This window comes from Otolemur garnettii, unplaced genomic scaffold, assembly GCF_000181295.1.
Source record: "Otolemur garnettii isolate 467f Iridium unplaced genomic scaffold, OtoGar3 scaffold00011, whole genome shotgun sequence".
NCBI classification, from domain to species: Eukaryota; Metazoa; Chordata; class Mammalia; order Primates; family Galagidae; genus Otolemur; species Otolemur garnettii.
Window position 1 is genome coordinate 31,904,122 of NW_003852406.1, and position 13,776 is coordinate 31,917,897.

At 38.6% G+C, this 13,776-nt stretch overlaps 1 protein-coding gene across 1 annotated transcript in view; it reads left to right on the top strand.

The window, feature by feature from the left end:
• The window catches only part of ZFAND6 (zinc finger AN1-type containing 6), an 83,996-nt gene that overhangs the window by 36,823 nt on the left and 33,397 nt on the right, over nucleotides 1-13,776 (top strand). Inside the window, exon 2 of the mRNA XM_023510090.1 lies at nucleotides 4,755-4,915. The gene's annotated coding sequence lies outside the window, so the exon portion shown is untranslated. The remainder of the gene's footprint in view (nucleotides 1-4,754; nucleotides 4,916-13,776) is intronic.

Here is a 13,776-nt window from a genome sequence, read left to right on the forward strand (position 1 = left end):
AGCAACTTCCAACTCCTGGGCTCAAGCAAGCCTCCTGCCTCTGCCTCCCAAGTAGCTGGGACCACAGGCGCCCGCCACAACGCCCAGCTATTTTTTTTGGTTGCAGCCGTCATTGTTGTTTGGCGGGTCCAGGCTGGGGATTTGAACCCGCCACCTTAGGTGTACGTACGTGGCTGGCGCCTTAGCCGGTTGAGCTATAGGTGCCGAGCCGGCGATTTGTTTTAATGTTTTCTATATATGTTATTGATCACTTGTTAGCTCTTGATTTGGTTCTGTTTTGCTACTTGGCATAACCAGAAGTTTATAGCCAGGAGATAAACACACTACTACATTCCCAATTAAAGAATAGCAGTGCTCTATTGAAGAAGTTTGTATCTCCTTTTGTTTTTTATTTAGCTTGTAATGTTGGGAAAGTTTCAAACATTGACCTGTTTAGATCTGTGAGGCACACCTTGGATTGATACATGTTTTTTGCTACTCATACTGTTTTAAACCAGAGCACTATTTATTATAAGTAATTAAATAGATCACTGTAAATCAGTTTAGATTGCTGTTTGATTGGAGTTTGAGTATGTGGAGAGATGAGATGGGAAATCTGGCTTTCTCAGGCATTTGGAATCCTTTGAACATCAGTTTTAAATGTTTCTTTATCATTTGTATTTTGAAATGATTTGAATTTATACAAAGTTATAATACAAATAATTTCTACAGACATGTTAGCAAGATTAACTGATTATTAACATTTTGCCCCATTTGCTTAATCATTGTCATTTTTTAAAAACTTACTGTCTGAGAGTAAGTTAGAACATATGTCATATCCCTTTACCTTGTAATACTTCATGTAGTTAATAAGAATAAGAACATTGTCTTATACAATTACCTTATAGTTATCAAATTAAGGAAATAATACATTCCATGATCAGATTCCCCTAGTTTTCCCAGTGATGTTCTTTAATAATTTGTTTTCCTGCCCAGGATCCAGCCTAGAATCATTCACTGCATTTAGTTGTCATATCCCTTTATTCTCCTTTAATCAGGAATATTTCTTCTCCTTTTTTTGGTCCTTAATGACATTGATATCTTTGAAGACGGTGACGGACCATCTATTTGTAGAATCTCAGTTTGGGCTTATCTGATGTGTCCTTGTGATTAAATTTAGGAAATGTGGTTTTGGCAGAAACATTGTAATTGTGATGTGTACTTTTCAGGTCCATCAAGAGACACTTCCATTTGTTCAGTGACACTCACTTTTGTCTTTTGGTTAATGCTATGTATGATGCTGGCCAGTTTTCTCTACATAAGCTATTACTTTTCCTTTTGTAGTAATTTGTAAGGAGAGACTTTGAGACTCTATATACCAGTCCTCTTCAAACTAAAATCCACAAGGAATTTAAAAATTCATTCTCTGATAATTCTGCCTGAATCAGTTATTTCTATGATGGTAATAATTTGGGTATTTAATTGGCTTTAGACATTTAATTGCAGGAGCTCAGTGCTATAGATGGAATCCTGTTACAGTACAAGGATCGCTATTTGCCTGTAGTCTAGCTTGATGCTCCAGAGCACCAGACTGTGGAGACAAGTAGATCTGGCTTAGGTCCTTCCTCTGCCACTTACTAGCTCCATGATCTTGAACAGGTTCTTAACATCTCTAAACTTCGTTTTATGACCTGTAGAGTTGGTAATAATAGCACCTGCCTTTTTAGGGTGGAATGAGGATTGTGTGTGCATGTAGAACTCTCAGGAAGGTATCTGTTACATCATAAATGCTCATATGCAGAAGCATATGCTTTACAGCAGTGGTCCCCAGCCTTTTTGGTACCAGGGACTGGTTTCATGGAAGCTAATTATTTTCATGGATGTGGTGGGAGGGGTGTATTCCAAGAATATTTGAGAGCATTACATTTACCTCACATCATAAGGCGTTAGGTCGCATGAGGAGTACACAACCTAGATCCCGCACATGCAGGGTTTGAGCTCGTATGAAAATCTGAAGTGGCTGCTGATCTGACAGGAGGTGGAACTTGGGCTGTGATGCAAACATGGGGGTGTGGCTGTAAATACAGATGAAGTTTCACTCACTTAGCTGCTCCTCACCTCTTGCTGTGTGGCCCAGTTCCTAACAGGCCAGAAAGTGAGGCTAGCCCATAGACCAGGATTTGGGACTGCAGTTTTGTAGCCCAAGAGAAATAATTTTATGTTTCAGCTATTGTACTGTGATAAAAATCCAAAAGTCTTAGTTCTAAAGCAAAGTTAGACTCTTGGAAAATTATTTTTACTGTATGAAGGATATTCTATCAAGTTACAACTCCTAGGGGATTTTGAATTATTTTTAAAATCTTTCTATTATCTGTACTTTTGGAGACAGAGTCTTGCTCTGTTGCCTTGGCTAGAGTACAGTGGTGTCATCATAGCTCATTGTAAACTCTGACTCCAGCCTCAAGCGATATTCCTGCCTTAGCTTCCCAAGTAGCTGGGATGGCAGGTGTGTGCCACTATGCTCAGCTAATTTTTTTTTTCTTTTTTTTTTTAAGAGACAGAGTCTCTCACTTTATCGCCCACGGTAAAGTGCTGTAGAGTCACAGCTCACAGCAACCAACTCCTGGTCTTAGGCATTCTCTTGCCTCAGCCTCCCAAGTAGCTGGGACTACAGGGCACCCGCCACAATGCCTGACAATTTTTTTTGTTGCAGTTTGGCTGGGGCCGGGTTCAAACCTGCCACCCTGGGTATATGGGGCTGGCACCCTACCCATTGAGCCACAGGTGCTGCCCTCAGCTAATTTTCTATTTTTTTATAGAGATAGGGTCTCACTGTTTGCCTAGGCTTGTCTTGAATGCCTCACCTCAAATGGTTCTCCCACCTCAGCCTCCTGAAGTGCTGGGATTACAGGTGTGAGCTGGTGTGCCCAGCCTTAAATCTTTTATTTATATATGTACAGTATAAGTAGATTATAAAGAAGAATTGAGGGTTTAATTTTTTTGTTAATTTTTTAGTGTCAGGATTTCACTCTGCAACACAGGCTGGAGTGTAGTGTGGTGCAGTCAGCTCACTGCAACCTCCAGCTCCAGGGTAGCTGGGACTACATGTGTGCACCACCACACCTGGCTAATTTTTAAAAGTTGTTTTTAGAGATGGTGTTTCATTGTATTGCCAAGGCTGGTCTTGAACTCTTGGCCTCAAGCAATACTCCTGCCTCAGCTCTCCAAGTGCTGGCATTATAGGCATAAGCCACTGAACCTGGTCCATTTGAGTTGTTAAACCCTAAAACAGACTAATAAGGTCTCCATGAAAAAATTTAAGAAAGAATAGCTGCATAGGGTGGTATGTACCTGTCCTATATTGGAGGCTAGAGAATTGCTTGAGTGCAAGAGTTCAAGGGTACAATGAGCTATGATTGCCCCACCATAGTCCGGCCTGGGCAGCAGAGAAAAGACCCTGTTTGTACCAAAGGGAAAAAAAAATGTCTTTTATAGCATAGCAAATATGCATTATTTCAGCATTAAATAATACTTTTAAAATTAGTTCATGAAATGGAAATGTTTAGATGCTTTTTTCATGGTATTTTTAAAATCATGTTGCAAATATAAATATTACAGTATGTTTGCTTTCATGAAGTTGTAAGGCTTTTTCTAAAATTTAGAAATTGCAGCCAATATACATATTAGACCAGTGTACATATAGAAGAGAAGTATTTACATTAGTATTCTAGGATGTTTTATTTGAAGTATACATGTTTTGACTGAAATGTACTTATAATTGTAGGAAAAAAACCATTGAAACACCTAAGCCTAAAATCTACTTCTGTGTGTGGCTTTCTGAAGCTATTTTGATTTAAGTTTAACCAGTAATAATGGTATTAGATTATTATTTAATAATTAGATTGGATAAGGATATGACCATTAAAACTATTAAGAGTAATATGTTTAAAATGCTACTTCACTTACCTAGAAATGTAGCTTATGAAAAATTAAATCTTTTCAATTAAAGTCTTTTTACTATTTATTTCTGCAGTGCAAGCTATCTTTATGACTGCTTGTGTGACGTATTTGTTAATGGGATGGAGAAATAAGGATTTTAATTTTGTTTTTATTGTTAGCTCCTAATTTACAAACCTTCTGGTTTTTTGTTTTGAAAGCTAAGTTTGAGTAGGATAAAATGTTTTCTGTGGGAATGCAGTTTTACTTTCTAGATAAGCCTTCTAACACGTGATTAACCTATAGCAGTGCCTCTGTTATAGAAATCTGAATCTGTCAGTAGATGTGCTATAAACCGTGGGAAATGTCAGAACGCGGCTTCTGCTGTTGCTGCAACAGGATTGAGAACCTCATTCTCCCCAGTCAGGAGCCGTGACACGGTGTGAGCGCGACAACAAAGGCACGCCACTGTTTGTAAAAGTGTTCTTTAGTCGGTGGTTATTTAGTCTAAATAGATTAGCCAGCCTTTAGCAAAACAAGAAAACACTTACTTTTGCTTACTTTGGGTGCAGATGGTTATAAAAAGTAAACCTTATGGCCAGATGTGAAAAGTCTGAAGTTTGAAGTTTGAAGTCTGAAGGTTAAGGTTTGCTTACATGTTACGTTATACAGTGGTGTCAAATATCAAATGTATGTTTTTATTTCTTAATTTTACCTCAGCAACCCTTTCTTACATAGGTATAATAGTGAAATCACTCCTTAAAATTTTAGATGATTAAAATGTGGTGCATAATAAATTTTAATTGTCTCAACTCTGTTTCATGTTAAATGTGTTACAGGAATGAATCTGAAGTCTGCTGCAGTAAAACACTGAAGGCTTTAAAATGTTTTCTTGCATAAAACTCAAACTTTAAGTAGCTGCTTATGAGGATAGGGAAGGCAGGAAGCTAATGTCTGTCTCAAGATACAGGACAGCTGTTTGCTCATCAACCTCAACTGTGTGAGTAGTGACATAAGCCTATGTAATTTGGCATAGTAACTTAATTTTTTTTTTTAAATGGTTGAAGATACATTTAAGTCAGCATGATGAGTCATTTTTTAGGGTCTGGTTTTTATCTGGTGGGTAGGATACTGAGGTTGGAATGGGTGGTAGCTTTTTATTTATAAAATATTTTTGTGCAGTAATAAGATCATTAGTGACCATCCATCTTTTTTCAGAATTATTCTAAGCATTGAAATTTGTGTTATTAAATTTATTACTGTGAAGCAAAAGATTATAATTTAGATAGCTGTTTATTTTGTAGTTGATTTTAGTCTTTTGAAATTAATATTTTGACCAAATGACTATACAAAATGTATCTGAGAAATATGTTTATATTAATGTAGAAAATTACTCCTAAAAATAATTTGTTATAATTATTTTAAAAGTTAATATTGAAAAAACTTTATTAAATCACAGATCATAATGTACTTCAAAATTAAGGAATACTTGCTCCCTATTACATTTGGAGGTCTTTTAAATTTGCCTATTTGTTATATTTATTTTTTTCTAAGCCACAAGGGCCAATTTTATTTTTAACAGTGCTTTGATAATACAAATCCCTATTAAAGAAAAAAATTCTTTTTCTCTTACTAAAAGTTATCACCTTATGTATCTGCTTTTGGGGAGGAATGTCTTTTTTTTCTGCTGCTTCTCCCTTTTTCTTCTTGGATTTGGGAGTGAGAATCTTAATTAGATGCTCTTTCTCCTCTGTAAAAGAATGCATATTTTGTACAGATGGGGTAACTCAAATATAAAACGTAGTGAACAAAATGGTAAGCCGAGAGGTGAAGATTTCTAAAATTTTGTTAACTATATACAGTGAAGCATGGAGCAGAAGGAAAGTTGTTTGCACTGAGTTGAAATTACTCTTTCCTGTCACAAATTTGTTGGCTGAAGGAATATCAAAGTGAACTGTCTTTAGAATTATTGAATGAGAAGACATTTAGAAACACGTGAAGAGTACATGTTGAAGGTGGATATTCTTGTGGGTGCAGTCAGAGGGTACCTGGCAGAAATGAGGAAGAGAGGTACAACTGCATTCAAAACTAGTGGAAAAACTCAAAGGTTTAGCGTGCTGTATTTTTTTCCTTTTTGTATTGGTCAGTAGATCTATAGCTCTATGTGAATCTCCAGAGGTTATCTGTTATATTAACTATTATAATCGTTCCTAATCATTCAGTAGTTCTAGAGAAGAAATTTTACGATCTCCTTGTGTGAGGGTGGCAGGTCTCATTTTAATGAAGTTTTAAGGTCTGTAAGATGAGATTAACTCTAGTTACAGTCATTTGGCATTTCTCTCCTTAAGCCAAGTTTAATTAGGTGCTGTTTTGTATACAGTACTTCAGCACCCTTCTCTCCTTTCTTTTTTAATTAGTGTCAGAAATAAAATTCAAGGTGAAAGAAGTTTTTGGAACACGCTAATGAAACTTTGATTTTTAAAATGAGTTCAGGCAGAAAGGACACGTGATGGGAAAGGGAGTAGCTTTTATAACCGTAGAGGATTTAAGGGGAAATTACGTCATAGTAAATTGGTCCCAAATTTCCTTTCATCTCTCTGAGATGATTCTTTATGTTCTATATTGCTCTTCTATCAGTGGGGTAGAAGAAAGTGCTCAGAAACTAACTTTATTGGGATAGGAAGCACAAGGAGGAGTGTGTGGACACCCATAAAGATCTCGGCTACTTTTTCCCCTCTGTCTTGTCCTACCCTGTACTAAGGTAGCATAGGCTTCTTCTCAGTGAGTGAGTTTTATCTAGATTTATAAATGTAGTTTAGTTTCTTTTACTGTTGTATTATGCAGATGATGAAGATGAAGTTTCTGGGCTAGGAAAGGTCATGTTACTTGTTTCAGCATGCAGTCTGTGGAGTCAGGCTGCCAGGGTTCAGAGCCCAGTGTACCTCTAACAGCTGTATGGTATTGAGCAAATTACTTAAACCTTTCTATGCCTCAGTTTTCTACGTGGTCTGACAATTAAGTTTGCAAACTTGTCCCATGTACTTATGTTTGCAGCACTGTACAGACAACTTTGTATAGTCTTACAACCTTGGCATATCAGTATCTCACAGTTGTGTCATGTCAGTGTGCGGCGGGGTCTTGCTCAGTGGCATTCATTATTGTTGCATGTTTTTGTGTGCCATGTGAGACTGTCGGAGTTTGAATTAGAGCAATGAACAAACATTTGTGAACTTATTAAACTTGGCAAGAGTAGATGTGAAATCAGGGAGGTATCAGTTCAAGTTTATGGGGACAGTGCCATGAAGAAATAACAGTGTACAAAACAGATTAAATGTTTTTCTGAGGGGAAAGTGTTGCTGATAAAGAGAGGTCACAGCAGTCAGTACCGAGCAGAAGTGATATAGACATTACAAAAATTCATTGAATTGTGCATCAGAATTGTCCATTGACTGTGAGAAGCACAGCAGACCAAGTAAACATGCATAGAGAAACAGGAAAATCTTAACTGAAAATCTTGGTCAATAACTCATGACTCTTGCATCATGACAGTGTATCAGCTCGCACAGTGCTGTCTGTGAGGGAGTTTTTAACCAGTAAAGAAATAACTATTGGCTCGGCGCCTGTGGCTCAAGCGGCTAAGGCGCCAGCCACATACACCTAAGGTGGCGGGTTCGAATCCCCAGCCCAGGCCTGCCAAACAACAATGATGGCTGCAACCAAAAATGGCCAGGCGTTGTGGAGGGCGCCTGTGGTCCCAGCTACTTGGGAGGCTGAGGCAGGAGACTGGCTTTGGCCCCAGGGGGGGGGGGTAGTTGAGAGAATGAAACCAAGGCACTCTCCCCCGGGGGTAGCTTTGGGGTCTTTTCCAAAAAAAAAAAAAAAAAAAAAAAAAAAAAGGAACTATTGGAACACCCACTCTACTCACTTGATCTGGTCCCAATGATTTTTTTCTTTACCTGAAAATAAAGGAATGCAGCTGTCATTGTTGTTTGACAGGCCGGGCTGGATTCGAACCTGCCAGCTTAGGTGTATGTGGCTGGTGCCTTAACTGCTTCAACCACAGGCGCCGAGCTGAAAGGAAGACATTTTGATGACATTCAGGACGTCAAGGGCAGTATAGTATCAGCTCTGATGGTCATTCCAGAAAAAGAGTTCCAAAATTGCTTTGAAGGGTAGACTAGGTGCTGGCATTGGTACGTAGCTTCTCAAGGGGAGTACTTCAAAGGTGACTGTAGTGATATTCAGCAGTGAGGGGTATGCAGCACTTTTCTGGATGAATCCATGAACTTAATTGTCAGGCCTTGTAATCTGTTAAATAGAGTAATAATTTACTAGCTGATGGGGGTGTTGAGAGTTGCATGAGTCATCTTGAAAATTATTATTACTATTAAACCTGTTTCTTTGAAAGAAGGAATATTAGGCAGCATATTACAAATCCTCAAAGTAATAGATTCTAAAGAATTGGAAATAAGGTATTTTCAGTTAAGGTGTCTATGAGAAACATTTCCAAAGGAGAATATAAATCCTTATGTCTTTGCCCTCCTATTCTCAATTTGTTTGTATGTATCAGCTCTATTTCATATTGTCATTAGCCACTTGTGGCTAATGGCTACTGTATTGGACAGTGCTGTTTTAGAAAATTGGATTTACTGGGCACTGTATTTATATTAAGCATGACATTTATGGATGACACATTTCTATTTGTCTGGAACATGTAACACTGGCTCTTGCATCAGATATAACTCTACAAAGCAAGAGTAAGCAAAAAATATTTCTTCAAGAATCTTGGTGAAGCTCAGTTATATTTTCTTTGGTTTTTAGGTGAAGCGATTTTTTAAACAATTTACAAAATCATTGTAGTATAGTTAGTTTTAAATAAAGGTGTTGACAGGTGAGTCAAGCAGTAGTTACAATCACTGAGATCTGCCAGTGATTACTACTTGGATTAAAGTGAGCCAACTGTTTGTACCCTTATGCTTTCTAATCTAGAAGTACCTTTGAAGACTGACAATATTACAGGTGGTGCATTAATTTAGAGTCTTTCAGGAAGAACTAGATTACAGTTAGTGGTTTTCTTTTAAGAGAAACTCATCTATTTGAGATGATCCCACTAAAAGTTAAAAATAGCTTGGATTTCAGGACTGATAATCATTCTTTCTTTGTGTATGGAAATACTACAGTTGTTAGAAGAGATACCAAGAAATGGGAACATGGTATTATGTTCTAGAGAGTCACTGTTTAGCACAGGGGTGTCCAAACCATGGCCCAACACAAAATTGTAAACTTATTTAAAACATGAGATTTTTTGGATGAAACTGGACTGTGCAGTTCTCGAGTGTGTAATGTGGCAACATCACGTAAGATAGGTATATGGACACTCTGGGTATTCGAATGCATGCATGGATCCAGTTTTACATGGTGTTTGGCTTCCAGAGAGTTATCTTCCTAGTGCAGATGGTTGCACTGACGCCATCAGATATTACATGTCCTCATGGTGACTTGGTGAGGCACTGATTATCAATAATATTTCAGCCTCCTATTGCAGCGTTAGGCATGTATGTTATTTAAAGTCACATCAGCATTGTCATTGAATTACTAAGGTACTTCCAACACCTCGGCGGCACCTCAGTCATCGCCCACCTTGCTTTACAATCCACCTCTGCCTGGCCCTGCAGCCAAGATGTGGAAGGGCCCCTTACAATCCACCCCTGCAGCCAAGATGTGGAAGGGCCCAAACCTTGCTTTCTACTTTCCTGTCAGTTAATTTTCATTTTCATAATAAAAGTAAATATACTCCTTTGTTATTTTTTAATTCCAGCATGACTTCTGCAACATCTCAAAAAGAAAAATTATAAGTGAACGAAGATTGTTCAATGAAAAGTAGACAGATGACTACTACTCACCTCTGCCCCTGGTTAGATAGCTTCTTTGGGTCAGGTATTCATTCACCCAGGTCTAATTAGTTTGTCTGGAGGGATTATCAAAAGAACAAAAATGGCTAAGAACTTTATGTATACAAATTTTGTTAGAGGGGATGTTACCAGGGAGGCACTGACTGACTTGTGTGACTCTCAGTTTCTTCAACTGATTGAAAAGGGATGTGAGAATGTTATCCACACTCATATAGATTTGGTGAGGTCTAAATGAGATAATCTATATAAATTGCTTAGCCCAGGGCCTAGTACATATTAATAAGGTGACATTTCCAATGAGTGCTCACTTTAATACATATCTGATTATGTGGTTTTCTGATCTGACTTTTAATTTAGAGAAAAGTTTAGAGAATTTAATAGGATAAATTAGTGACCTGTGGACATTCACTCAGTGTATCTCAATTCAGAGGTGGGACGTCTGCTCTAAAGCAGCAGTCCCCTACCTTTTTTGGCACTAGGGACTAGTTTCATGGAAGACAGTTTTCCTTGGATGGAAGGAGAGGATGATGGGACAGGGCAGAGCTCAGGCAGTCATATGAGCATATGGGGCACAACTATAATGACAGCTGAAGCTTCGCTGGCTTGCTGCTCACCTTCTGCTGTGCATCTCAGTTCTTTTTGGTACTGGGGACCAGTTTCATGGAAGATAATTTTTCCATGGACGAGGGGGTGGGAGAGGATGGGACAGGAGGAGGAGCTTAGGCAGTGGTGCTTTGCAGCCACGTTCCTAGCAGGCTGTGGACCTGGGGTTGGGGACTGTGGCTCCAAAGTGTTCATGGGGTGGGGAGCCTATGGCTTTGGGCCCACATTCTGAATCCTAGAGTGTAGCCTTTTGACTGAATCCAAATTTTATAGAACTAATTCTTTTAATGGTCTATATTACAGATCTTACCCCAAATTGGCTTATTGTTGAGCATTGTGAGTGTGCACTTAATCAGGAACTTAGAATAGAATTTTCAAATTTATTTTTACTATTTGAACCCCTTCGTCCAAATGAAATCTTTTACAGAAACCTGGTATGTAAAAATACTGAAAAGTAAGTAATCTCTTTGGAGCAGAGATTTGTGCCCCAATCAACTTTCTCAGTCTTCTTTTCTCCTTACCTTTTCCCTCTCCCTGAGCAATCCTTGATAGAAGTATCTTTACAAGAAATAAAAATATAAAGGATTGCTTAAATAAATAATAAGCCTGAATAATAAGGCCATGCACATCCTTAGATGTTTTTTTTTTTTTTGGAGACAGAGTGTCACTCAGTTGCCCTGGGGCTGAGTACCCTGGTGTCACAGTTCACAACAACCACAAACTTTTGGAGTCAAGAGATCCTCTGGCCTCATCCTCACAAGTAGCTAGGACTACAGGCACCCACGACAACTCCCAGCTAGTTTTTCTATTTTTAGTAGAGACAGGGTCTCGCTCTTGCTCAGGCTGATCTTAAACTCCTGAACTCAAGCAGTCCATCCTCCTTAGCCTCTCAGAGTGCTAGGATTGCAGGTGTTAGCCACTACACCCAGCTTAAGATTTTATTTTTAATTCTGGCTCCATGTAGACTGGCTATTAGCTGAAGTTGTCTGTGATATAACTGATTTATATTGAAAGGTAGTACAACCCAAGAATTACCTGTATTTTACTTTACAGATAGTGTTGGCCATATCATGTTGTGTTCTACTTCCGAACTGTAAATGAAATGCTCTTACATTATCTTTACTTATCCTGAGTTATTTTGTTTTTCTCTTAATTTTGTGCCTCTTAGTCATATCCTTCCTTGCACTAAGTGCTAGGAAGCATAGTCAAATGAATGACTTGTAGTTAGCAGATGGGCCTTAATGGGTTTTGTTTATTGATAGTATTTCTGACTGCTTATTTTTACTACCATTTTCTCTTGAATTGACCATTTTTGCTTACTTTTGATATTATCCTAAAGCATACATTTCTGAAGTTACCTTGAATTCTTTCTAGAACATTGGGAGGTATATTAAAAAAAATGGTAGTAAAGTGTTTAACGAAAAACATTTTATTCACCTTTTCATTCTAGGTTAATGGAGTCTACTGTTGCCTACAGGTTTAAATTCAGACTCCTTAGTGTAGATAGAGTGCTTTCATCATGTGGCCTTAGTCTGTTTTTAAGATTATTTCCCATTACAGCATCATATTCCCAGCACATGGAACTCTCTCCTCTCATACACTGCATACCTGCTTTTATCCCTTCCCCGGAATTATAAACACTGAGCATAATAAACATTTAGTAAATTTTTGTTGGCAGGCACACCAAATCATTGATACATCGTTTATAAACTCTTGAGAGGAAGATGTTAGAAACCATTCTCTCACACTTTTAACCAAGAAAGTGATGTCCTCTCAGGTGGAAGTCAGGTGTGCTCAGCCCCTGACAAGTGATTATTTTCTGTGTTGCAAGGAGGCTTTTTATGAATCTGCCCTTTGTGGGCTGGGAGTAAATGGGGAGTCTGGGATTTGTGAGTGCAGTTACTATTAGATACCTGGCTGTTTGCAGCACTCTCTCGTAAACTACAGATATTTGACTTGAGTAAGCCACCCAGTTCTGAATTGAGCTTTATATTTCCACTTATGGGTTATATAGTATTTTCATAGTCATTATCCCATTTGATCCTCCTCAAGATCCTGTGAATTTGAGAGGATAAGCATCACACCTGTCTTACACAAGGTGCTTGAGGTGAACCATTTATCTAAGTAGGAAGTAGCAGAATCAGAAGGAACTTTAAGTCAGTCCTTGGTTCTCTTCACCACACATCCACTTGTCTCTATGTGTAAGTTATTTTTCAGTAATTTGTGATCATGCTTCTTTTCATGATACATTTGTTATCCATCCTCTCCCCCCAAGGTATTACATTTTAACTGAAAGAAAACCAGTTACTGTAATATCTTGCAATTATTTTTAGCATCTTTTTTTAATACATCTTTGAAGTAAGTGAGATAGTCTAAAACAGGGGTCCTCAAACTTTTTAAACAGGGGGCCAGTTCACTGTCCCTCAGACCATTGGAGGGCTGGACTGCGGGCCCCGGGACGAGTCAGCAGCAGCAAAAACACCCAGCGGGCCAGGTAAATGTCAGGCAGGCCGCATGTGGTCCGCAGGCTGTAGTTTGAGGACTCCTGGTCTAAAACTTCGTGGTTTTGAACCTTCTTAGTATTTTGTGTGTTTGTGGCTGACAGAGTTGTAATTTTTGAGTTAGATGTGATGCTTGTGATGCAAATATGTGAAAATTAGACATTAATATTTCTGTCCTTGCACCAACATTTATCCTTGAGACCAGAATCTTATTTTATAGTACTTAGCAGAGTGATAAGCACCACAGACAAGTATATTGAGACATCCTTGATCTAAGAACTATGACAAAAGAAAGTAAAACTCCTTATAGTCATGCAGTTGTACTATGTCTTTCCTGATAATACTTTTAATCAAAATGTTGTGAAGTCATTCATTTATTTGTCCAACATATATTTGTTTTTTTTTTTTTTGAGACAGAGCCTCAAGCTGTCCCCCTGGGTAGAGTGCCGTGGCATTACAGCTCACAGCAACCTCCAACTCCTGGGCTCAAGCGAGTCTCCTGCCTCCGCCTCCCAAGTAGCTGGGACCACAGGCACCCGCCACAACGCCTGGCCATTTTTTGGTTGCAGCCATCATTGTTGTTTGGCGGGTCTGGGCTGGGGATTCGAACCTGCCACCTTAGGTGTACGTGGCTGGCGCCTTAGCCGGTTGAGCTATAGACGCCGAGCCTGTCCAACATATATTTGAGCACCTCCTTTGTGCCTATCATTAATCTAGAGTAGAAATTGACACACTGTGGCCCACTGACCAAATCCTTTACTAAATCAGTTACCGCTTATAAATCAAGTTTTGTTGGAATACAGTTCTACTCATTCATTTACATATCTGTGCCTTCTTTTTCAGAG